This window comes from Callospermophilus lateralis, chromosome 8, assembly GCF_048772815.1.
Source record: "Callospermophilus lateralis isolate mCalLat2 chromosome 8, mCalLat2.hap1, whole genome shotgun sequence".
Classification (NCBI taxonomy): domain Eukaryota; kingdom Metazoa; phylum Chordata; class Mammalia; order Rodentia; family Sciuridae; genus Callospermophilus; species Callospermophilus lateralis.
Window position 1 is genome coordinate 123,864,975 of NC_135312.1, and position 24,276 is coordinate 123,889,250.

Below are 24,276 nucleotides of genomic sequence, written 5' to 3' on the forward strand. Positions count from 1 at the left end.
TTCAGGTTGGCTCAGCTAGCTGTTTAATGTGCACACCGTCTTTCTCAATGAAACAGTAAGCTCATCAAGGGTTGGTGCATGTCTTATGCTTTTCAAAAATTCCCTATGACAGTACATAGCAAAGTACATATGTAACCGATGCTTGTTTGGTTAAATGTAAAAGAAAACTGATTTTTTTTTTTTTTTTTTTTTTAGTTCATCTGTTTTTAAGATCACACTATAGGTCCTTAATTCATCAGCAACATACTGGATTCACAGGTACTCTGGATGCAGAAGGCCACTTGCAGCATTTGTGTGTGATTTGCCTTTGGATTTTTAGGAATTTGCTTGTGGCTGTGGGTAGATGGGGAAATGAAAAATTTTGCCTTTCTAGGAGGTTTTTGTCCTGACAAAATGGTAAAAAGGTAATTCTGTCATCTCTGCATGATACAGCTATTTTTGTTGCTTCAGCAAGATTCATCAAAGCAGTTGGGATTGAAAACAAATGGTTTTTACTATTCTTTGTCCACCAGGGAAGGACAGATGTGGCAGAATCCCACTCTCTGAGCTGTTTGATTTGGAAAATGAGTAGTTTTGATAGTAGGTGTGAACTTGTGATGTCCACAGACGCTGATGGCTGTCAGCACCCCGTTAGGAGACCTCATTCATCCTTTGACCAAGAAATGTCCTCACCCAGGTCTGACCTGAAAGTACACTCCATGTGGGGGCGATGCTAAGGCTCTGTTCCAATAAAAACTACTCAGTGTGATGAAGTGTTTTCCAGTAATCCGTGGTCTAGAACATAGACTTGTTGCACTTCACCTTTACAGTTCAGACCCATCCAAACAAATCAATAGTGATTCTCCACTGTTTTAATCATTGCCAATATATTCAGCACTATTTGGGGTTTGGCTTATTTATGACCTAAACTGACGGAAGGATGGAAAGTGAGTCCGTCCGCCATTGCTGTTCATGCACTGAAGCCAAAGCAGGGTTCTCCAGGATGGAAATGACCTGTTGCAGAAATCCTGCTTGTTTTGGAGAACTCTTAAGTCTAGTGTTAGCGACCCAGAGTCTGACCTAATGACTGTCAGTTGACTGAATTGCCCATAGTATGATTCTGGTAATGCTGAGAAGGACGAGATACCTGAATGAGCCAAGTAGCTTGATTTATACCTACAGAGTGGACCCTCCCCCAGCTACTCATCTAACAGATGAATATTAGTGGTCACGAATCAAGTAAAAGGTAGCTTGCTCCATGAACCATCAGACTGAAAGTGACTCTAGATAGTACATTCATCTGAATGATGAAATATCTGGTATTTTGGGTGCATATTTGCTGTAGTCTAGGTGTTCAATGCCCCACAAAGCCCCATATATTAAAGATTTGGTCCTCAGGGATGCATTAGGATATACTGTGGGCCTTTAAGAGGTAGGGCCTCATGGGAGGTCCTTAGGTCTTTGGAGGTGTGTCCTCAGAGGGTATTGTAGGACCCTGGTCTTGTCCTCTTTCTTTGCTTCCTGTCAGTTGACTTAGTTGCCCATAATATGATTCTGGTAATGATGTAAGGTGGGTGATGTAAGTGGTTTTGCTCTACCACACACTCCTGCCATTGTTAACTAGCATCCTCACAGGGAGCCACCAGTGGGGCCACTTGATCATGGACTGTAACCTCTAAAACAGTGGGATGAATAAACTTTTTATTTTATAAGTTAATTGTTTTAGGTAGCTTGTTATAATAACAGAAAGCTGACTCCCACAATATTCTAGATAAAGTATTCGTCATCACTTTGTTGTATGTTTGTTTTCATATGATATGTATTATGCTTTTTCTAAATATTTCAAATAAGTATGGCTCCTTTAGAATTGTCAAAAACTTCATACATTTATTTTCACACTTACAATATGATACTGCTTTAGAAATTTTCTTCTGAGTTCACTCTTGAAATTTTTTTGAGATATCAAAAAATAAAATAAAATAAAATTCACTAATTGTCAACATACATTTATGTAAGCCTAGATAAATGTGTGATTTGTAAAACAGCCTCCATAATTATGATATAGAACATTTTCATCTTCCAATAAGTTTTCTCTTTTTAGCACACATTGTTGACTATTATTGTTACATGGTGGCAGCAATTTAGTGGGTTTGACTTTTGTAGGAAGTGAAAGGCATAAAGAGCATCACACAGCATGAAATGACCTTGGGTCAAAACCAAAAAATGACTATGAAATCATGGAATCTGTTTTCTGATGGGACTTGTAAACTTGTTCGGATGGTCATCTCAGTGCTGAATTCCAAAAGCATTTTGAGCCATAGATTGGATGTATTTTTGTAATAAATTTCAGTGTGGTCTCCAAGCGTGGCTCCCTCTGTGAGTCACAACATTTATTTGGTTCCTTAATAGATGCATGGTATTTGCAGAGTTTACCATTTTGTGTATTTAAAAGAGGCTCCTTGGTAGAGCACTTTCCTACCATGTGCAAGGCCCTGGGTTTCATCCCTAGCACTTCTAAAACAAACAAACAGAAGAACCAAAAAGCACCCCCAAAGATCTGAGATAGAAAGAACTTTGTAGTTTTGCCAAGGCATAAATTCAAATATTGAATTTACAAGCTGGAGTGCGTTACAAGAGTCAGTCAGTTTCCTGGCGAGTGAGCCAAGCCAGCTGCCAATCATCTCAATCTCAGAGTCAATAGAAAGGTCTAGTCCAAGTCTGGATCAGGAGATTTTCATAATGTGATAGAAGCATAGTGTCTTCATGAGATGTGGCCTGCAAGGGAAGTGAAGTTTTGGAGTTGGAGATGCAAGTAGAGAAGGCTAAGACAGCAATTTTTCTTAACCAGAGAAATGGAAATATTGAGCAGATTAAAGGGTGGCTAGGTCATGGCCAGGAATGAATTTACCATAGGGAAATAAAAAAAGGCTTTTAAAATTGTTTCAGACAAAAATCTGACTAATTCAAAAATCAGTCTATAAGAGACACACAAGTCATTAAGGATGAAAAGACCCTTTACGTATTCATTCATATTTTTATTAGTATAAAGCACAACACCACAACACAAATTCCATGTTACTGTATTTCTGAATGGGAGGGTTCATGATTGGGGGGGGGGGGTTAGTTTGTAATATATGTTGTGATAGTTTAGATACCAACATCATCCAATTAAATGCTTGATGAGTATCCAAGAATATATAAGGGAAGTTAGCGTTTGAAAAATAATCTGTTGAGTTAAAGATGAAGAGCAATCTTTATATACTTTGAATAGTTTGGTTTACAGTCACCTGAATGGCTATTGACTGACAGAGGCCCAGTAGGCTGGTGGTGAGGCACGATGCAGGGCTGTTAGGGGGCTGAGAGGGGACTGGGATCTGTTAGTGGCTGAGGAGATCAAGGGGTAGTGGGGCAGGCAGGGGAGCTGGTGGACATACTTTTTGAGAACTAGAAAGGAAAACTGGGATTTGAAGAAATTGCAAAACTAACTCTAAGCTCCTTTAAAGCAGATACATTTCATGTTCTAAGCCTTCCTTGAACATGAGAGCAACAGTTTCTACTTTACAATACAAACCTACAATTTCGATTTTTGTTTTCTTATCTCTGATCCTGGGTAATTTATCTGGAAATTTTAAATAATACAATAGAATGCTTTGCATGTTTGATTGACTAGGACAGCCTTTTGTCACTGTGGCTAAAATACCTGAAAAGGACAACTCGGAGGAGGTAAGATTTATTTTGTCTCATAGTTTCAGGGGATTGGGGCCCATGGTTGACTGACTCCATTGTTCTAGGCCTTCACTGAGGCAGAACATCATGGTGGAAGGACATTCTAGAGGTGAGCTACTCAGCTCATGGCATCCTGGAAGCAGAGAGAGAGGGGAAGGGGCCAAAGACAAGATAACCCTTCTAGGGTGTGCTCCCAGTGACTGACTTCCTCCAGTTAGGTCCCAACTCCCAGGAGTCCAGTCAGCACCAGTGGATTAGTCCACTGATGATGTCAGAGCCCGCGTGATCCAGTCACTGCCCCAAGCCCTGCCTGTGAACACATGAGACTTTGGGGGACATTCCAGGTCCAAGCCATGACAGTTAGTTTTGTAGGCTTCTAGAAACAGCAAAAAGGTCCTCCTTATAAACACTTCTAGCAAGAAGAAAGGCATGAATGTGCTCTATAAAATTCACCAGGAGTTGCCGTAATGAAGATATGGACCTAGGAGAACAAGCCCTGAGTTTGTTTTAAGATACTTAGGTTCATCGGTTCTATGACTGACCTTGTTCTCTCATTTGGAGAAAAGAAAATGATGCTAACGCCCTAAAATTAGATGCCTTTCCTCCTCATCCATTACCTAAACCGCTTGGGCATCCTTCTAATCTTCCTCCTGCTTCTTAATGTCTTGTCTTCTGGTCCATTCTTAAACCCAGGGAAGTCTGAGTGTCTCCTCTTTGCCTACACACTAAGTCCAAAGTCCCCACCATGATTTTCAGGCCACCGTCTCCTTCCCTTGCACCACATTCCTCCCAAATTGTGCTCCACAGCCCAGGTGACTCTGCTACCTTCTTTTGGTACAGACATTACTTGCTCATGTTCTTTCTTGCTCCCCTTCTTCTCCACCTTTCAAAATCCAACTAGTTTCCTTCAGTCTTGCTCAAATGCTGCCTTGTCCAGGAAGCTGGTTGTGATTCTCCTGGTTTGATCTAGTTATTGATACTTGGCTTTTCCACAACATTGATTTGCAGACAACTTCCCTGACAGTAGCCGCATTCTGTTTTGATGAGGGTTGTGGTTTATATATCTATCTTTTCCTCCAAATAGTCGCTGGAGGGCAAGGGCTCCTATCTTTCATAACCCATTGACCCCCTACCCAATAATTATAAAATGTCTTCATCCGATGATGCTGCATATTGCCCAAGGTGGCAGATATTAGTGGCATATCAAGATTTAAAAACTTAGTTTCTTTTTACTTATATCAAACGTTTAGGAATTTCAGTGTGTTACCTAGCTGTACCCCTCCATCACTTGCTCACTTTGAAAACCCTTCTTTGTGAGTCAGGTGTGCAGAATAGCCAGTCTTATCACGGCTCCCAACATTCGCGGTGGCAGGAGGAAGGGGAGGGAGTCAGGAGCCAATGTGTTTATATAGAACATGTTTTCCCTTCTATAGTAGGCCCTGTGAATGTTTGAAGGGGAATCCAGAGGCCGTTTCCTATGAGGGAGGTTAAGTTGAAATGCAAGAAGTCAAGATTAAGGAATATTAACATAAAACCTGTACTGTGAATTCTTTTACATAAATATGTTCCCATTGTCAGGAGAAGTGGTGTCAGGGAGCTTTCAAATGCCTACATTTTAATACCCAAATGAAAAGTTTGTTATAAATTATGATATGTGGGAATTCTTCATGCTTATAAAGGTCCTTGACAAAAGAATGTGCTGAGAGGAGATACTGTGTGTGTGTGTGTGTGTGTGTATTTTTCCAAGAGTAATTTTCTGTTGCAAAAATGTGGGGAAGCAGGAGGGAGCAGGGGTACAATGAGGAATGGCTGGTGCAGTCTTTAGTATTTTAAACCAATCCCTCTCCCTTTCTCCCTGCCCCCAGTCTACCTGTTTGCTTGTAGCACCTGAAAAAGGGTCTGGTGGACCCAGCATGATCTGGGCGGGGGGGGGGGGGGGTGCATCTAGAGAAGGGAGAGGGAGGATGCAGATCTTCCCTTCCTTAAGATTTCTTCCGCTGCAGCCAAAACCCCTCTCCATCTTGCTCTGTACTGTGGGCCCCTGGAGCTCTCCGTGAGGCTTGCTTGGTGGCCTGCTCCATCTTGCCTCCTTCCTTATCCTGATTCCAGGCAGCCTGGCACCCTTGCGTTCTCTTTCTCTTGCTTGTGTTTTCTATCCAGCTCTATCTTATAGTGATTTAAATGGGTCCAGGCAGGCTCGGGCCACATGCTACTCTGCTTTCCTCCTGAAATGGGGAAGGCTGAAGAACTTCCTTTGTTTTACAAATATTTTCAAAGGAAAAGATTTGCTCTCTGTACTGCTACAGCCGCTAAAGTTCTTGCAAATGAAGGTATTTAGTCATCTTTGCTTGAAAAAATTCTTACCAAGAGGTTGGATCTAACAGCTGGCTTCTGGGCGGATCCTTACAGGATTTCAAGCCCCCCACCCCCACTCCTCAAGGTGGCAGAGAACTTAACCTCTATGTGCTTTAGCATGGGCATCTGCAAAGTGGGTGTAAGAAAACTCATAGGAAGTCTTCAAAGAGTTAATAGGTTAATATAGGTATAGCACAGAGGAGAGTGTCTGGCAGTTAATAATAAGCACTGTACAAATATCAAGCTATCATTACTGTAGGAATGCTTCTGCCAGCTGCTCAAAAATTTGGTTCCTGGTACTTGGAATGGACTTACCAAGGGGAATTAATAGCCTTCTCAACCCGAGGACAAACTGAGGCACTGAGATAAGCAGCCAGCCTGAGCCCACAGTGGTGTTGGTGTAAACCAGGTGTGGGCTTCTGTTGCTGCTCCACTGAGTCTTAGGAAAGGACAGACACCCTAAGGTGCCCAGCCTGGAATGTGCATCTGCTGGGAAAGAGGGGTTGAATTTAGATACATGGATGGCGGGCGAGCTAGGAGAGAGTGTGTGTACTACTGGGGACTAGCCAAGGTGCAAGAAGTTTGATTCTCCCTTGCTCAGGTGTTGGGAAAAATCACCTCCAAGCCTGTGCCAACCAGAACTCAGTCCTGCAGACTCTGTGATTTTGTAACTTGCTTACACCTGTATTTTGCTAAAAGCTTTCCATTTTAGATGCCCTCCATAACTCTTCAGGCCCAGCAGGGGAGGCTGGGTCACCTTATGCAGGTAGCCCATATGGGAAACTGCCCAGAGTGAAGAATAGAATTTTGTGTGTGTGTGTGTGTGTGTGTGCGTGTGTGCACGCGCACACCCATGCTCCCTTAAAAAGAAAGCCAGCTGTTTTTGCCTTAGTTTTTGTTGGGGGGTGGGTGCTGGGGATTGAAACCAGAGATACTTGACCACTGAACAACATCCCCAGCCCTTTTTAAAAATATTTTATTTAGAGACAGGGTCTTTCTGAGTTTCTTAGGACCTTGCTAGATTGCAGATGCTGGCTTTGAACTCGAAATCCTCCTGCCTCAGCCTCCCTAGCTGCTGGGCTCAGCTTGGTATTTTTTAACATTGTTTTATTTGGTGCCAGGGATTGAACCCAGAGGTGCTTGACCACTGAGCCACATCCCTAGCCCTTTTTTTATATTTTATTTAGAGACAGGGTCTCACTGAATTGCCTCCCAAGCCACAGGGATTACAGGCGTGTGCCACCACACCTGGCTAACATTGTTTTTAAAAAGGAGTACGTTGTAGGCCACAGAGAAATAGAGTAAGCTTATATTTTAATGCCAGCTTGATTCTCTTCTCTCTTGGGTTTCCCAGATGCTGCCCACAGGAAGGGCACCCAGGAAGAGGGAAAGGGGATGGTTTTAAGAAGAGCTGTCAGTTTGCTGGGAGAGAAGAGCCACTCACTTTTCCACTTCTACTGAATATTTTTTATTGTTTCTTTGTTTCAATAGAGATTATTAGGATCTTTTTGTTTTGCTTTTCACTTAGGCTTTTAAGTTTATTCGTGATGGTTAGGAACAATGTGAACACTCATTTGCTTACCTGACTCTATGCTGTGTGTGCATGTCCATGTTCAAGTCGATTTCTCTAGCTGTCCCTCAAGCCAATCTTTATTCTTCAGCCTCTTTTTGCAATGTCTTGATATAGCTTCAGCTTAGGTCTGCCGGGCTGGTGCACTGGATTAGTGGGAAGTCAAGAGGTCTCTGTTGCCATTATTCAAGAACATCCAGGATTGAACACATGTTCTTTCATTATGATATTTTTGTCACCTTTCAAGCCTGTTAACCAAAGGCTTCTGATTGTTGTAAAAATAGCCTGCTTAAAAAAAAAAAAAAAAAAAAAAAAGGACAAAATAAAACAACCACAAGCCAGGCATGGTGGCTCACACCTGTAATTCCAGCTGCTCAGGAGGCTGAGGCAGGAGGATCGTGAGTTCAAAGCCAGCCTCAGCAACAGTGAGGTGCTAGGCAACTCAGTGAGACCCTGTCTCTAAATAAAATACAAAATAGGACTGGGGATGTTGCTCAGCGGCCAAGTGCCCCTGAGTTCAATATTTGGTACCCCCCCAAAAATAAAACAACCACAAAGCTACACTCCAATTTAGTAAAAATACTGTTGCCACTTTGTTATAAACTGATGATCAGGATCAGCCAGAATGCCTGGTTAATGGCATCAGACATTGGTAAGAAACACCAAGATAACAAAAGGTTTTCCTGTGGCTATGAGGTTCCTGCACATAAGGGGTGAGCCCATCCTATTAATAATCCTGTCAAACCAGAGCTGCACCTTGTGAATTTAAATGCATCTTAGGAAAGGAAGGGCAGAGACAAATTCTGCCTGTTCACCTTTGATGAGCTGACTTCCACCATTTTTCTAACATGAAAAATCCTTGCATGTTTCTAGTTCCGAACATCTGGAGAATGGCAGGGGGTGGACGGCGCTGTGTTCTGCATGTGCCGCAGCCGAATGTGTTCGTCATAAACGGGGTGCTCAGTGCAGATGAATTTTACAAGTTGAGAAAATAAGAAAACTTGAAGAGACACATTTATTTGTGAAGAGTTAATAGGTGCACAGGATCCACATGTTTAAAGATCTGAAGGGGGATACGAGGAGAGCGAGCAGAAGGGCTGGATTTGAAGCAGTGTTTTATTTTTCTGGATTTGTTTCAAGCAGTATTTTTTTTTTTTTCGCGTTGACGACACTGCCAAAATCATTTGCGTTGGAGGTGGTGGGCGAGTGGTGGTGGCTTTTTGTTTGCTTGGTTTTGGCTTTTGCTGATGGAAAAAGCCATGAGGATAGCCATGATGCAAATGTTTTTCTTCAAGTTAATTACATTACTTGGCCAGATATTTCTTCCCCGGCGTCCTCCCTTCCCCCATCCTGCAAGCTCCAGTCTTCTAGCTTTTGTGTTCTTACAAGAGCCTCACTGGTAATAAGCAGGTGTATTTGGGGAAAATATGAAACATAGTTTAACAAAGAATCACACATAGATTAAAAGGATAATGAAAGAACGATATATTAAAATTGTATATCTTAGGCAAAAATGCACCCATGTAATAGTTTTTTGTTTTTTGTTTTTTGTGTTTTTTTTTTTTTTTTTTTTGGTTAAAATGAAGTTTTCGAATTCTAATGTCTTTTTAAATATATATATATATATATATATATATATGAATGTATATTTTTATTTAAAACAAATCAGCTCAGATATAGGAAGGGACATGAGGATATTAAGCCACCCCATCATTCTCAGAAGCAAATCGTAGGGAACAGTAAGAAACAGGGTGATGTTTTAGCCTTTTCTGCAGCTTCGTGCGGCCACCGAGGCTGGCTGAGCTGTGCCTTCAAGTACATGGAAGAGCTTGTGATAGAACCAAACACCCAAATGGAAGAGTTCAGCGTTCAAGTTCATGTAGAAGAATCCTGAACCTTCCAGTACATTTGAGTCATTAAAATCCAAATGGCTTACTTTACAAGATTTTGTGATAATTACACAGATCATGAGATTCGTCTTAAAAAAAAAATAGCAAGGAGTTATTTTTGGTGTATGAAAACACGAGGGCTTATGGATGGCTGCTGTTCAGGAACAAAATGAAAACATTTTAAGAGGTGGGCCATCTTGGAGTTGTGGGATACTTTTACCCCTCCTAACTGGTTAACAATTTAGTTATTAAAGCACAGTTTTGTTTTGTTTTGTTTTTCTATTGTTGGGGTCACTTGCTATTATTTTGTGCCAGAGAACACTTGTCATCGTGCACATTTCTTCCTGATTCTGGGTTCAGTAAGGCCAGATGCCTGGAGTCAGCCATGGTGGACATATCTGCACCATCAAAATTGACAGCTACATCCAGGGCCTTTTTGTTGCCATTGTTCTAGGGACCTTGGTTCCAAGTACATGCCGACGTGTGCCTGGATTTAAAGATGGTTTGAGTTGTATTCATCAAGAGATGGGAGAAGTCTAGAATAAGCAGAAAATCCATTGTTTAGAATTCAGTAATTGTACTAAAAGAGTTAAAAACCCAAATGAGGAAAATTAAGACCCATGCTTTAGTTGCAGTCTCCACAGTACTTTCCAGGAGTTGTAAGAAGTAGGCTCTCCTGTTATTCAAAGCCATGGATGGCCCAGTCTCACCATTTTGGATGCAGTACAAGTAATCTTCTTTTTCAAGTGGACCTCAGCCATATGGCAAGGTGGCATTTCATCTTGTAACAGTTCCTCCTGTGGAACATAAGTACCATCGTCTCCTAAGAAGGAACAACACTTTGGGGAAGGCTCTAAGAACTATATGACAGTTCTTTCCTAACCTCAAAATATGACTCGTTCTAGCTCTTTCTGCCATCTTCCCATGCTGCCGTAATGGCGCACACAACTGTCCTGGTGGGAGCTCTCAAGAGCAGTGATGATGCTGAACAGAGAGGAAATACTGGGTGCTTATCAGGCCATGTTCTCACGTCACTGTGGGATTCCTAAATGTGATGGTGCATCATGGTTTACATTGGTGAATTTGAAATCACTGATGATCGCAGAGCTGGGAAAATTGTGAACTTCACAGACAGGTTAGACCAGCATGGAGCAAGTGACGAGCCCCAGATTTGATGTGCAACTCAAAGGTCTAGAAAAATGGCTGAGGAATTTGCTCCCAAGCCATCAATTTGATTGCATGGCACTCAGTTGGCATCATGACCACAAAGAAGCAAGACCCAAATACACAGGGGGAAAAATCCTGGAAATCCTTTTCTAGGAATGTAACATAAAACATTCAAGTGAACAAAACAAACTAGTGAACAAAAACAAAAATTACTAGTTCTAATAGATAATGTTTTATAGATAAAATTTTTGAGGTATAAAAAGACATAGAGTCAAAGTAACAAGTGAAAATTAATCATTGGTTTTTAAGTTGCCCCTGATTCCTCCTTATCATGGCTAGGACACTTTGAACAAGAATAAAGAGTTACTTCTATTACTGGGATTCTCTGAGCTAACACTCTACCTTGTGGTATAATGTGATTCTACCAATGTGTTTTAAAATTTGACACAGGGGGTTATTAGCCAAAGAAAATAGAAAATGTGTATCTGTTTGTTGGCAGCTGTTTCTTGCAGGATTCTCATTGTCAGCCACACAAACAAGATATTGTAGCTCTGCTTCTGACCAATTGAACTCACCCAATTACTAATTTTTATACGCTTGCTACTCAAAGTAATGTCCATGGATCAGCAACTTTGGTGTTAACCAGGAACTTGCTACAAACACAATCTCAAGCAACATTCTAGACCCATCAAACGAGAATACGTCCTTTTGCAAGATCCCCAGATGATTTGTACGAACATTAAAGTTTGAGAAGTCCTGTCTGCCCTGTTCACGAAGGTCATTCCCTAATAAGCTCTTCCTTCCGGAGATATTGAAATAAGTTGTGAATTAAGACATAGAGAAAGAACTACAAGTTTGAATAAATGGTGGAAGAATCAATTTTATTTGTGGTTATTGTCTTTCCCTTCACTCACCTCTAGTTTCCAATACAAACTTCTTACTCTGGGAATTTACCATGGGAAAGAAGAAGCGCTGAAGTCTCCCCAGGGAGTTAACTTTTGGAATTTCCAAATGGAAATTATGGATGGCTGCTGTTCAGGAACAAAACATATCTTCTGAATTAATTGACTATTTCCAAAGTTTACTTTTACATGGGAGGCTGCTAGAGTTCAAGTCACACTAAATGGCATTTTTTGGTCTCATTCCTCTCTTTTTCCCACTTTGTTCCTTCTTGATTAATTTATTTACATATTTACTAGGATTTTTTTGTCCTGTACTACTGGGGATTGAACACAGGTTGCACTACCCTCAAGCCCTCTGGCTTTTTAAAAAAATAAATCTTTTTTTTCTTAGAACAGCTTTAAGTTTGAAGAAAAGTTGCGCAGAAAGTACAGAGAGTCCCCATGCACCCCATGCCTAGCTTTCTTGCTTTTGGACCAGAGTTGCATTTCTCCTTTTCCTAGATTCCCTTTTTCTTAGATTCCCGGCTAAGGAAGCAAAGTTATAGCACTGAACACAAATAGTATTTGATTAAGGCTAATTACAGTGCTGTCACATAAAAAAGGGGTGAAAAGAAAGCTAGCTTTTTCAAACAGCAATGAAATAACCTGCTGTCTATCTACTGACTTAATAGCTTTAATTGCCAGAACATAATCAAGATCTGGTGAATTTGTTTGAACATATCAGCAGGCACCAGATATTTCAATGGGATCAAGTGGGGAACTAGGTGGGCTCTAAGTCAACTGAAATGGCTCTGACAGAGAGAGCTGTGTAACCCAAAAGGCAGCACCTGTTGGAGGGGCACCATGATACGATGAGCTGGTTTATTCACACTCTGGACCAAGAAAGTTGGAGGTGTAACAGGACCACCTCAGAGAAGCCACCCTCTGCTAACATGTCTGACTCCTTATTTACACCGTGAATTTGATCAGGAAGGTAGTTTCATTTCACTTGGGGACTCATTTTACTTCCGATGGATTGAAAACTTTTTCAGAGTGACGTGAAAAATGTGGGCATTCCCCTTAACCGGCTTTGTTCATGTGCTTCAGACCATCAGGGAGGAAGTCACACGCGACACTGACCATTTCTCTGTCTTTTATTGTCCTCTACTTTCTAGCTCTTGGGAATGTGGAACTAGAGACCAAGGCACATGTAAGACAGTCTACCTCTAGGAAGTGAGTTGCACAAATGATTTTGAAAAGGGAAGCCCTGGCAGGCCCACTGTGGGACCTTGGAAGCCTGAGGGCATTTGTGTGGTGCCTCCCACATTCAGATATTCACTACCTTTTTCAGGATAATCTAATGAAAGGATTTCTGCTGGGAGTTGAGTGTGTTTCCCTTGAGCTTTCTGAAAACACATGGTGTGCAGGTAAACATACCCCTTTTTGTGGAATAGTAAGAATAATTTGTTCTCTATTTTGGAATCATTGAAATCCCTGGAGTTTCAGAACTCTTTACAAACATAGCACCAAGTCAAAATAGTCTCCAAAGGAGGGAAATGTAGGTGGTGTTTTCCTAACTTTGAGAAACAGATGATCTTGCAGCAGCAAGAAGAAAATAACAGCATAGAGTCTTTTCTCAGACCAGCTCTGCAGGGAGGGTGGTCATGGCTGATAAGTTGGCAGAGCAAATGAGAGGAGATGGTTTCTGTGTTACCTTGACCCCCCAAGCTGTTGCTTTAGGCCCCCCCCCCCGAGAAGTCTCCATTGGGCCCAGGGGGTCCGTCTCCTGGGTCCACATTGAGGCTGATGGATACCTGAGGCTGCTTCTAGAACCAACCACCTGGACGAGTCTCGGACTGAGTGATGGGGACTTAGATACAGGACTGGCGCTGGGGATGATACCTCTCACTTCTTTTTCTTTCTTCTTTTCCAGTCAGGATTTTCCCGAATCTCCCCACAGGCTGTGCCTTCCGCAGTAGCTCCTGGGAAACAGCTGGGGACTGGGAAAGCTCTTGTTGCTAATTTTCAGATGTGCAAAAGGCTTAAGGTGTCAGGAGGACCAGGAAAAAGAACAGAAGTCTGGGGGGTTTGCTTTTCAAGTGCTTGCTGCAGTTTCTCTCTCTCTCTCTCTCTCTCTCTCTCTCATTTTCCTTTGCCTCGCCTCCTAACTCTTTGAGATTTAAGAGGCCCAAAGTGAAGTTTGTCCTAATTTTAAACTTGCCTCTGTGGCTGCCCTGTAATTTTCATTCCATGGCTTAAATTGGAACGTGTCTCCATAGGCTGGCCTCGGAACATCTCTTCCTGTGATGCTTTACCAAGCTCCGCTCGGTGTAGCAGAGGAGCTCCGGCGTAAAAATCCAGGACTCCATTTTTGTCAGGAGGCCGCCATGGGAAGGGCTTTGTCCAGTTTTAGAAAGTAGAGGAGGAGGAGGGCAAACGCACCCCCTGGCTGAAGCCAGCCATCTCTTAAAGCAGACACGTTTCTGCAGAGCTCACAGGGTGAGGTGGTTCACGGTCTTTCTTCCATGCAATTAAATTTGGGAAATTTTTTTTTCTTTTTTGAGGGGGTACCCAGGATTGAATGCAGAGGCACTCGGCCACTGAGCTACATCTCCATTTAGAGACAGGGTCTCACTGAGTGGCTTAGGGCCTCACCTTTGCTGAGGCTGGCTTTGAACTTGCAATCCTCCTGCCTCAGTCTCCCCAGCTGCTGGGATCACGGGTGTGCACCACAGTGCCCAGCTTAAATTAGGGAAATTTTGACTGAGATGAACTCAGTCAAATTCTTTTTGCCCTGGGTATTTCCCAGATTCAGGCTATGTCCCCTTCATGAAGATCATGAACATCCTCATTTTCTCTAGGACCTGACTTCATTTCTTTCTCCCTGCCGATGGATTACTTAGAATGACCTTGAGCCACCATGAACTTTCCTTTCCTCTCAATCTCTGGGTTCTCTGTGGTTCTCTCCAAATAATTGATATTCTCTGCTTTCTAATACTCTGTGTTTATTACATGCCAGGGATAGGGTAGGGAATAGAACATGAAGTTTTTCAGTTGATTAATTGTCATTAATTGTTATAGTGATGTAGAAGTCAAGAATTTTCTTACCATTTTAATCATAGGTATTGATGGCTTAGGTAGGTCTACTTCCACTGGGAAAACAGAATATTAATATTTGCTATCCATGAATCGCCACACAAATAGGAGACAGATTTATATGGAACTAGAACACGGAAGAGATTGGCCATCAAGGTATGTTCCTCAGGAAGAGCCTGGGCTTTTCCAGATTGTTCCACCATTAGGTAAGCAGCACATTCCCTTCAGGGCCCAGAGCGCCTCAGAAATCTCCGTGCCTGCCAATCATGGAGGCAGAAAAGGCTTGTCCTCATGAGAACCACAGCTGGCTACTTGGATTTCTGTCCCAAGAGCACACCTGCAGTCTGACATCCATCGCAGCTGTACATTCACCACAGACCAGTATCCGGTATGAAGCAGAGAGATCTTGAATCCTCCCGAGGTGTTTCAAGAGTCAGTGCCCCCACCGAAGCAGAGAATTGGGGATGATCTGCCCAAAGCAGCCCCACAGCCTGAGCGCCCACAGATGCAGAATGAAGACAGCTAAGACAGGCCCTTGTCTGGGCCCCTGCCTGAGCACACAGATCTGTGGGCTGCCTGATTCTATAGGAGATTTCAAGAACTGTGAGGCATGGAGATTCAAGACAAGCTACTCACTTGCCTACCTTTCTTCATCTAGAAGATTTGGTTAAAATGCTTTAGCTCTCTCTACCCTAGTCCAGGGTCCTGAAAGCCAGGCTCCTCCATGCAGTCTCTGCACAGACTTAAGGGGTCACCTGGGATTCCAGCCCTCATCCAGTATAACCACGTTACAGAAATGGAACACGCCGCCGACCATGGGAAGAGCCAATGTTGAACGATGGCTATGCTGGTGTGGCCCCAAGACTCCTGCAAGAAAATCCAAGGCAAGCCGGAGCTCTATAGAGCAGTCAGCAGCACCATCATACCTGTGGAGGGTGACAGAGTCCCATGACCACTACGGCCCTGGTGCTACTAGTTTTCCAACCCGAAGGGTAAATACTTCAGGTCCATGGACAAATTGGGGGCAGAGCTCGGTCGGTGGCAGTAGTAGCGGAACTTGAGACCCGGATGTCAAGATAGATGTTGAGGTGGCTCTGGTTTCTCAAGGCGACTCTCTGGGTATGCCTCATCCCTTGCCAGATCCGCGTCTCCTCCCCAACCTTTACGGCTCACTTAAATGTTGCCTCCTTCATGAATCATTCCCAACCCTGTCCCTGCCAGGAGAAGCCCGTCCCTCCTCTGAGTGTGGTTTGACTCTTTGGTAGCTAGCGTGGTGAACTTGACATTTAGCTCTTTATATGCACTTCAGTCCTTGAGGCTAGGGTCTCTGCCATCTCGATCCTCCACCTTGTCTCTTGTGCTTGGGCCACATCCAGTAAGTATCTATTGAAAGGAGAAATGAATGAACAAGGACAGAATACGGCCATGGCATAGCATCTCTAGCACGTTAGAGGCCGTGTGGTATGTGAGCATTCTCAGCAAGTGAGTCCCAGGAAGCTCCTGACAAGTAGCGTAGACAGAAACACAAACAAGAGCCAACAGATGAGGGTCCTGAGACATGGAGAGTAACCACCCCATTTGACTCCTCCACTGTGTCCGGCTCTGCCCGTAGAACCTTTTGTCTACACTTTGGGTCTGTTATCAGGGCTGGGGATTGTTTGTAGAATTCACTCAGGAAAACTTAGTAATTTTCCAACATAGTTAATATTCAGATATGAAAAATCGCTTACAGTTTAAATGGTGAGTAGATGCTAATTTATACATATATACTTATGCTTGGAATGCCTAATTAATGATCCTCCGTGTCAGTCACGGGTATGTTAATGAGCTGCTTCTGCTCCTGTGTCATGACTGCATTGCTCCCACGGAGCTTGAGGTTGGGGGAACAGCCTCGCTGTGGATTAGCCAATGATGCAAAATAACAATAACAAAACAACGATTCGTAAGTTTGGGAGATGGAAGGGTCTGATCACAAAGACTTTGTGTGAGAAGATGGAGAGATAGTCAGAGAACAGGCGGCTGGCTCTGTGCACCGCCTCTCTCCTCTTGCTGAGTGCAAGAAGTTGTCCTGACGCGCTGGACTGTTTTTCTCTGGTCCAAACACTGATTCACTGTCTTTCTAACTCTGTATCCAAAAGCACTCTGGATAATGGGAACTCTATTGATTAGCATTACCCCATATTTGGATGTTATTTTTTTCAGGATCCATAAATGCTGGCTTCTGAGTCCCTTGCATGGTTTTTGTTTCTACTGCCTTCTTAATGCACTTTTCTTTCTCCCCCAAAATTTGACCTATTTTTTAAGGCATAGAACTCCCCACTTTCTAGTAGAGGCAGGTTGGGTTTGGTTCCAACTTTACTTCTTTTTGGCTTTGTGACTTTGGTCAAGTTGATCCACCTCTCTTGGTCTCTGTTTCTCTAGCTGTAAAATGTAGCAAGAACACCAATCACGTTAGAATAGACAGGAGCTCTAGGTGAGTTATGCATCTGAAGCCCATTTCAAGGCATGTACCAAGTGACAGATTGCCCCCCCACTTACATTTTCCTTCTCTTTTTCTATTCTTCCCTTATAAAAAAGGCAGCGGCAAAGAACACAAACATCTGGAGCTAGATTGTCTGGGCCTGACTTCTGTTTCTGCCAAATTCTTGCTGTGCGACCTTGAGCAAGTTGCTTAACTTTGCTGTGCTTTGCTGTTCCTTGATATATAAAATGTCAGTGCTTGGCATTTTGCAAGTGTTTGAAAAAAGCCAGCTGTTATCATCTGACAACCTAAGCAGCTGGGTGAACGTGGCCCTGAGGCATATGGGTCTGGGCATTGGTGTTCTCAGTACTCATTCTCAGGGGTTAGGAAGCCCTTCTCTTGGCTTAGGATTAGATGCTGGGCCCCTTGGTCAGCCATAGCAGGGGACACAGTTCCTTGTTCTGCTTCTGTATCATCTGTGCGAGGGCCCGTTTCCTCTGGAGAAACCTGCTTCCCGGCAAGGGTAGCCCAGGAACAGATCTGCAGGCCCCCCACCCCCACGTGTGCAGCTCCCTCTGTTCCTTTGTGCAGGGGCTGGGATGCCCAGGCGCTGCCTCCCTCCCTCCCCACTCTGACAGGCTGTGGGAGGAATGAAGGGCTTTGTGTCAGGCTTTTCATTCGGGGGCCTCTATTTTTCCTTTCTTTTTATGCCAAAGGCAAATAGTTAAGTTTGCTTGCCAGAGCGAGGCTTCTGAACCACCCAGCTACCCTGACACTCCTGGGACACGCTATTCTCCAACCGGGATCAGAATTTGACTTTTCACCATCCTGATCTGGCACTGGAAGGGGCTGCTTGGCTTTTTAAGAACCGTAAGGCAGTGAGTCCAAGTAACTGGCCCCAAATTAGCAGTCACACTTAGCCCCTGTGGTTGTGATTTGCAAGGTTTCAAAACACTTCCAGAAAAACTCATTTGATCCTTGTCAATCTCTGAATGGTAGACATGCCAAAACTCATTATCCCCATTTTACAGTGAAAAAACCTGAGGCTCAGAAGGATAAGGTGAATTATCCACCAGTGATACAGATAGCAAGTCTGCTATTCTGACGGGAGCTCAGAGATTTCAAACCGGTTGCTTTGAATTCATTAGAAAAGGCAAGATTATCCTGCAGTAACAAATCCACCCTCCCCCGTGTCCCCTTGGCTCCAGTGGCTTTATACAACACATGTCCCTGATACATTTCCAGCTCAGGTTGGTGGGAGGAGATTATGGAGGCTCTGCTCCGCCTAGTCTCTCAGGGACCCAAGCTGACCAAAGCTCCACCTGTTATCACTGCCTTGTCATGTGACCCCCCAGGTCTTCTGCTGCAGGAAAAAAGAATGGGGTGACCTCAAGTCAGTTCTTTCTCCACTCATACCCGAACTGGTGACTTGGGCCCCAGCTAACTCCATGAGAGCCTGGAAGTTTTCCCATGATACTCACAAAGCAGCCAGCTGCGATGAGCCCCAGAAATCCCTCTGTCACAGGTTTTTTGGGGTGGCACCATTCAAGGACCTCTGAGCTGGCACATGCCTATAATCCCAGCAACTCCTGAGGCTGAGACAGGAGGATCGTAAGTTCAAGGCCAGTCTTAGCAATTTAGCGTTACCCTATCTCAGAAGAAAACTAAGAGTCAGGGTTGTAACTCTGTACTAGTAATATGCTTGCCTAGTCTATGGACTGAGTTACATAGAGAAGTTGGGTTTGGGTGGCCCTTTGGTCTGAAAGATCTTAGCATATTCAGATATAGGATGGGCCCACAAGCGAGGCAAAAGGTAAAATGGCTCAGGGCCAGCCTGGGCTCCTCAGGACACTTCTAATGCAAAGGGTATCTCTTGCATCCAACCCCATTCCTTAAAGTGATCTGCCACTGACCAGTTACTGATGGGATTCTTGTGTTGGGGCTGCCCTGGGCTCTGGTCACTAGGCTCCCACGCAGCACTTTCCCTATGAGTATTGCCCTGCTCTCCGGTTCTGGAAACAGATGTACTTGTCAAAAGCAGAGGCTCCGCCAGTGGGAGCACCCTACTCAACACAGCAGAAGTTTTCATAAAAGCCTCCATGGGAGCACAGACGTGCTGTCCAGCCCCCTTGTCTTTTGTAAATGAAGTGCTTTTTCATAAAGAGAATTTTAAAACATAAAATAGCAATCCACAATGCAGCTGCTCACAGTGGCAATGAGGATCATAACTGACGCTGGTCTATGACATGGTTCTGTAGGGGACCTCGCCGCTTCCCCAGGCATTGCCAGAGTCTCAGCAGATCCTTTGGGTTTCAAAAGTCATAAATGTCATTGTGTTCCAGGGATATGAACTGGGAGAGTGAAGCGATTCATCTGGGGTGGCAGGTGACACAGGTGGACAGATGATAATGGGGTTCCTCAAGTGTGCCCCAGCCTAAGAGTCAACAGATACTTGTTAATGGTGTAGTTTCGCAGGCCTCCCTGTACAACTGCTGAATCTGCATTTCCAAGAAAGGTGCGGGGAATCTTCCTTTTCCCAAGCTCTTCAGGGATTCTCAGGGCACACATTTAGGAACAGCCCTGTCCAGCAGTCACCCACCACCACTGGAGGGATGAGAACATTCACCCCAAAAATTCAGAGGTGCTGTAGGCATACCTGACACTTGTTCCCATCCCTTGAGTTTTCTAGAAATGAACAATTTTGTGTATTTTTAAATGTCAACACTTTGTACCTTTGGTTTTAAAATAGGCCCCGGGGATGAATAATGTGTGAAAATATTCTCCTGGAGGTCTGAAATCTGGATCCTTTCAGAATTCGTCTTTTTTCTTGTAACTTTTGAGTAGGTAATACATGCGCATAGAACAAATTCAAAAGGCTAGAAAAGAGAAGTGTCTCTCCTATCTCTCTTCCTGTCTCCCAGTTTTCTTCCCCACAGGCCACTGGGAGTGCCATTTTCTTCTCCATGACAACTTAGGCATATATAAACATGTAAGGGGACAAACGCTTTTTTAGAAAATTTAAATGGTAACACAGCCTTTTTAATGCCTATGACATTGTGTCTAATTGATCATTTCCCTCTGACACCACTTACTGATTTTGTACAGTTTTTGTAACTTTGGTGATGGAGAAGTGCCGAGATGCCCAGTGGTTTACCTCCCTCTCATGCAATGGCCCACTGGGGGCCGGTGGCAGTTCCTTCCTCTGGTAGCTCCTTGATGGATCTTGGGATCTTTGTCCTCCAGTTAGCGGATGGGAAAAGAGAGAGCCTGGAAGAGCCTGGTTTTTATGGACCAAGCCTGGAAATGGTGCATGTTGTATCTGTCCACATTTTTTTTTTTTTTTTTGGAAGAGTTAAGTCCATGTTAAGAGTTAGGTGCATGTCCACTCACCAAGGCCGAATCCACATAGTTGGAAGGGTGCTCATGTCTCTGGTGAGGAGCTAGCCATTTCTGCCACAGATGTCATTCCCAAATGTACCTGGTTTTCTTTCAATTACAGGGAGTGAAATTTTGTTTTCCTCTTGGCACAGGAGAGGACAGTAGGAGGTTGGTAGGGACTTTTAGGCCACAGTTGTGGTCTGTAAACTTGGAAAAGCATCACTTTAGATAAAAATCCAAAGAACCAGTGGAGCTTTTGTCTCAGCTAGTGTGGGAGCCCAGGTCCCTGAACTGGTCTGTGCCTACCGGATCACTTCTTTTCTCGAACCACCTTAAAATAAATGACTTTGCTATTATCTAACCCCAACAGGGCTCAGATTAGAGAGATTCCAGAATTCGCAAATCCCAGTCTGCCTATCAAACATGATAGCCATATTATAATAGTCCTCTTCAAGCTTTCATTTAATGGATTCTCTCTCTCTCCCCTCCCCCTTTTAATGCTAGGCCTGCTACCCAGACATTTTCTGGCACCCGTTTTTGCTTACAAAAGTTTCCTTTGCTACTGGAGGGGGAAAAAAAATGAACAAACACAAATCAGCAATATAAAGAACTTTTGTTAAGTGAAATGTTGGCCAGGGAGAAGTTCGCAAAGCTGCCGGGAACGTGGCAGCCTGACCCCTTCCTCCCTCCTCTCCATGAACCAGCAGCAGGGAGGGAAACCTAGTCTCCCCGGGAATGGCTCCCTCCTCCACAGCCCTGCGTGCGTCAGCCCCCGAAATAGAAGTGTGGAGACCGAGTTGGAGGGGAGCGGAGGGGAGGCTGCCTCTGCTCCTGCCATCCAGCCCCAACTGGCCACGCTGGGTCCTCACTGGGGCCTCGGGAAGCATGTCCGCAGCTGTCTGCTTGTCCTTGCTGGTTTGAATTGACTCTGTGGTCACCGTTATCCTTGTCAGCACATTCGGAATTGCTGACTGTAAACACTGGAGGCAGCCTGCCTACTACTGGAGAAGCCACAGGGAGAACAGCTGGGGGCACTGGGGGATTTTCTTGGTGTGACATCTCCCTTGCTCCCAGCACAAGCCCTTTGCAAAGCATGAGGCTTTGCGGTTTGGATAGGATGAGGAGAAAGTGGAAGGAAAGGAAAAAGAGATGGAGGTTTGGCTTGTTGAGGCTTTTTTTTTTTTTTTTTTTTTTTGGTACTGGGGATTGAACCCAGGGGCAATTAACCCCTTAGCCACAGCCCCATCCCTTTTTATTTACTTATTTATTTATCAATTTTTTTTTTTAAATTTTGAGACAGGGTTTAGTTGCTTAGGGATTTGCTAATTTTCTGGGGCTAGCTTTGAACTCATGACCCTTTTGCCTCAGCCTCCTGAGCCACTGGGATTACAGGCGTGCGTGTGCCACTATGCCTGGGGATGTCTTAAGAAAACAAATATTGGTATATTACTGGGTCTTTGGGGGCTGCAACAGAGAGAAGAACTCCAGAAGCTGAAATGGGTGGGGCTTGAGCAAGCAAGATGGGGCTGGAACCCCTGAGCCCCACTGAGCCCCGTGCAGGGAGGCTGGAAGCCATTAGGGCAGCAAGATTGTCCTGGAGGAAAAGGTCACCAAGTGCCATCTGTAAACTGAGCTGCCTCCTCACATCCTTCAGGCTGGTTTTGAGGGGCACAGAATGCCTGGACTGTGGCTCAGTGGGTAAGCACTTCTGGGTTCAAGCACTTCTGCCCATCTGCAGAGCAGGAGTGGTCTGGACCCCTCCAAGCAGGGTGACCTGGGGTCTCTGGAGCCCCATTTGGGGACATGTATACACCAGGGTGCATGTCGTTACAACCTGTCATCTCACGGTCATTCGCAGAGTGGGAGTGGATTAGAATCCACCCACTGAACCAGGAGAGTGAGCCTTCCTGCTCCAGAAGGTTGTCTGCTTTGTGTATAAACACACACACACACACCACATTGGACTGAACTCAGTACTACTTAATAAAAGAGTTACACACCTGAGACCAGCTCATCCCATACCTGGCAAAGCACCTATAAAAGTCCCCAGCAAAAAGTTGGGCTGATTTTAACTTACGGGACTTAAAGAATATTAGAAGGTAACCATAAAGTGCTTCCGCTTTTATATTCTTGCCATCCGGAATCTACCTACTTACCATCAATTTTGGGGGAGGGAGAGAAAGAGAGATGGAGAGAGATGTGGGGTGAGAGCTTAAGGAATTTGGCTCATTGGGGATGAGGGCTGGTGAGTGGAAATTGGAGGTTTTAATAGTCACGAATGTATGCCTAGCACAGTGGCACACGCCTGTAATCCCAGTGGCTCAGGAGGCTGAGGCAGGGGGATTGCAAGTCCAAAGTCAGCCTTAGCAACTTAATGAGGCCCTGAGCAACTTAATGAGACCCTGTCTCAGAAAGGAAAAAAAAAAAGGACTGGGGATGTGGCTCAGTGGGTAAGCACTTCTGGGTTCAAACCCCAGTACCAAAAACAAAACAAACAAATAAAAACGAAAACCATGACTGTTGCAATCTCGAGACCAACATGTTCAGGCATGAAGTACAGGTGGGTTTTCTGTGATGTAGTCTTAAGGCAGAAAGATGCCTCTTGGGTACCTCAGTCTTAGGAACTTTACCTGCCTAGGTGAGATGAGACCCACCCACAGTATGGAGGGAAATCTGTTGTCCTCAACATCTGCCCGTGTAAATGTTAATCATGTCTAAAAAATAACTCCCACAGCAACATCTACACTGACATTTGACCAAACAACTGGGCCCCAGAGCCTAGCCAATAGGACACATAAAATTAACCATTACATAGGAGAACTTGGGGAAATTGAAAATATAGAGCAGCTGACAATCTTGAGCAGCTGACAATCTCATCCCAATGATTTCAAGATAACATTGCTATCTTTAGGCTCCATAGTTGGATAAATTTCATGTAAATTAATCTGCATTTGTAAATTGAAAATAAAATATTATATTCAGGTTTCCATAGATCCCATGGTGGGAATGTCTTTAGAATAAAAGCCAGATTGTCTCGACGACATGCTTGTTGGTGTGACATGGCATAATCTCTGATCCAGGAGACATTCGTTGGAAAGAGTCTTCTTTACCTCAGTGTCACAAGAATGGGACAGTGAATGAGAGAGTGAGAGTGGGAATCACTGATTTCCACCACCACCCCTGAACTCTCAGGGGCATGCTAGTGAGACGTAGAGGTGGTGTGGCTGTACAGAAGGTTAACCCTGGGGTGGGCTGTCTGCTTTCAAATCCCAGCCCTGGTGCTACTCCTGCGTTATTTTGCCTCCAGTGCCTCAGTTTCCTCACATACATGATGGCAATGATAGTCGTAGTTTCTACCTCCTGGGGATCTTGTGAGGATCCATTGTATTAATATACATGTGTCTGTCTGTACCTAATTAGTGCCACCTAAGTGTTTGCTATCATGATTCCTTCCTGGGAATGTGCACAGATCAAATCTGAGTGAGAGCTGAGATGGTGGAAGAAAAGTTTCCTTCTTTTTTTTTTTTTTTTTTCCATTTAATAATGTTATTGTATTTTGTAAACCTTTATTTAATTTATTTCCTTTTATGTGGTGCTGAGAATCAAACCCAGTGCCTCCCACATGCTGGGCAAGAGCTCTACCACTGAGCCACAACCCCAGCCCCTGAAGAAAAGTTTCTAGAAGTAGTCTTTCTGCTGGAGCTTTGCTATAATTCAGTCCATGATTGAGACCACTGTTTGAACCTCCTTTGGGAAGTTCCATTCGTAGTCCTC

General features: G+C 44.1%; 1 protein-coding gene and 1 pseudogene across 1 annotated transcript in view; both read left to right on the forward strand.

The window, feature by feature from the left end:
- The window catches only part of Maml3 (mastermind like transcriptional coactivator 3), a 393,608-nt gene that overhangs the window by 162,096 nt on the left and 207,236 nt on the right, over nucleotides 1-24,276 (forward strand). The gene's annotated exons all lie outside the window — the stretch shown is intronic.
- LOC143406405 (small ribosomal subunit protein uS8 pseudogene) lies at nucleotides 10,455-10,839 on the forward strand (annotated as a pseudogene).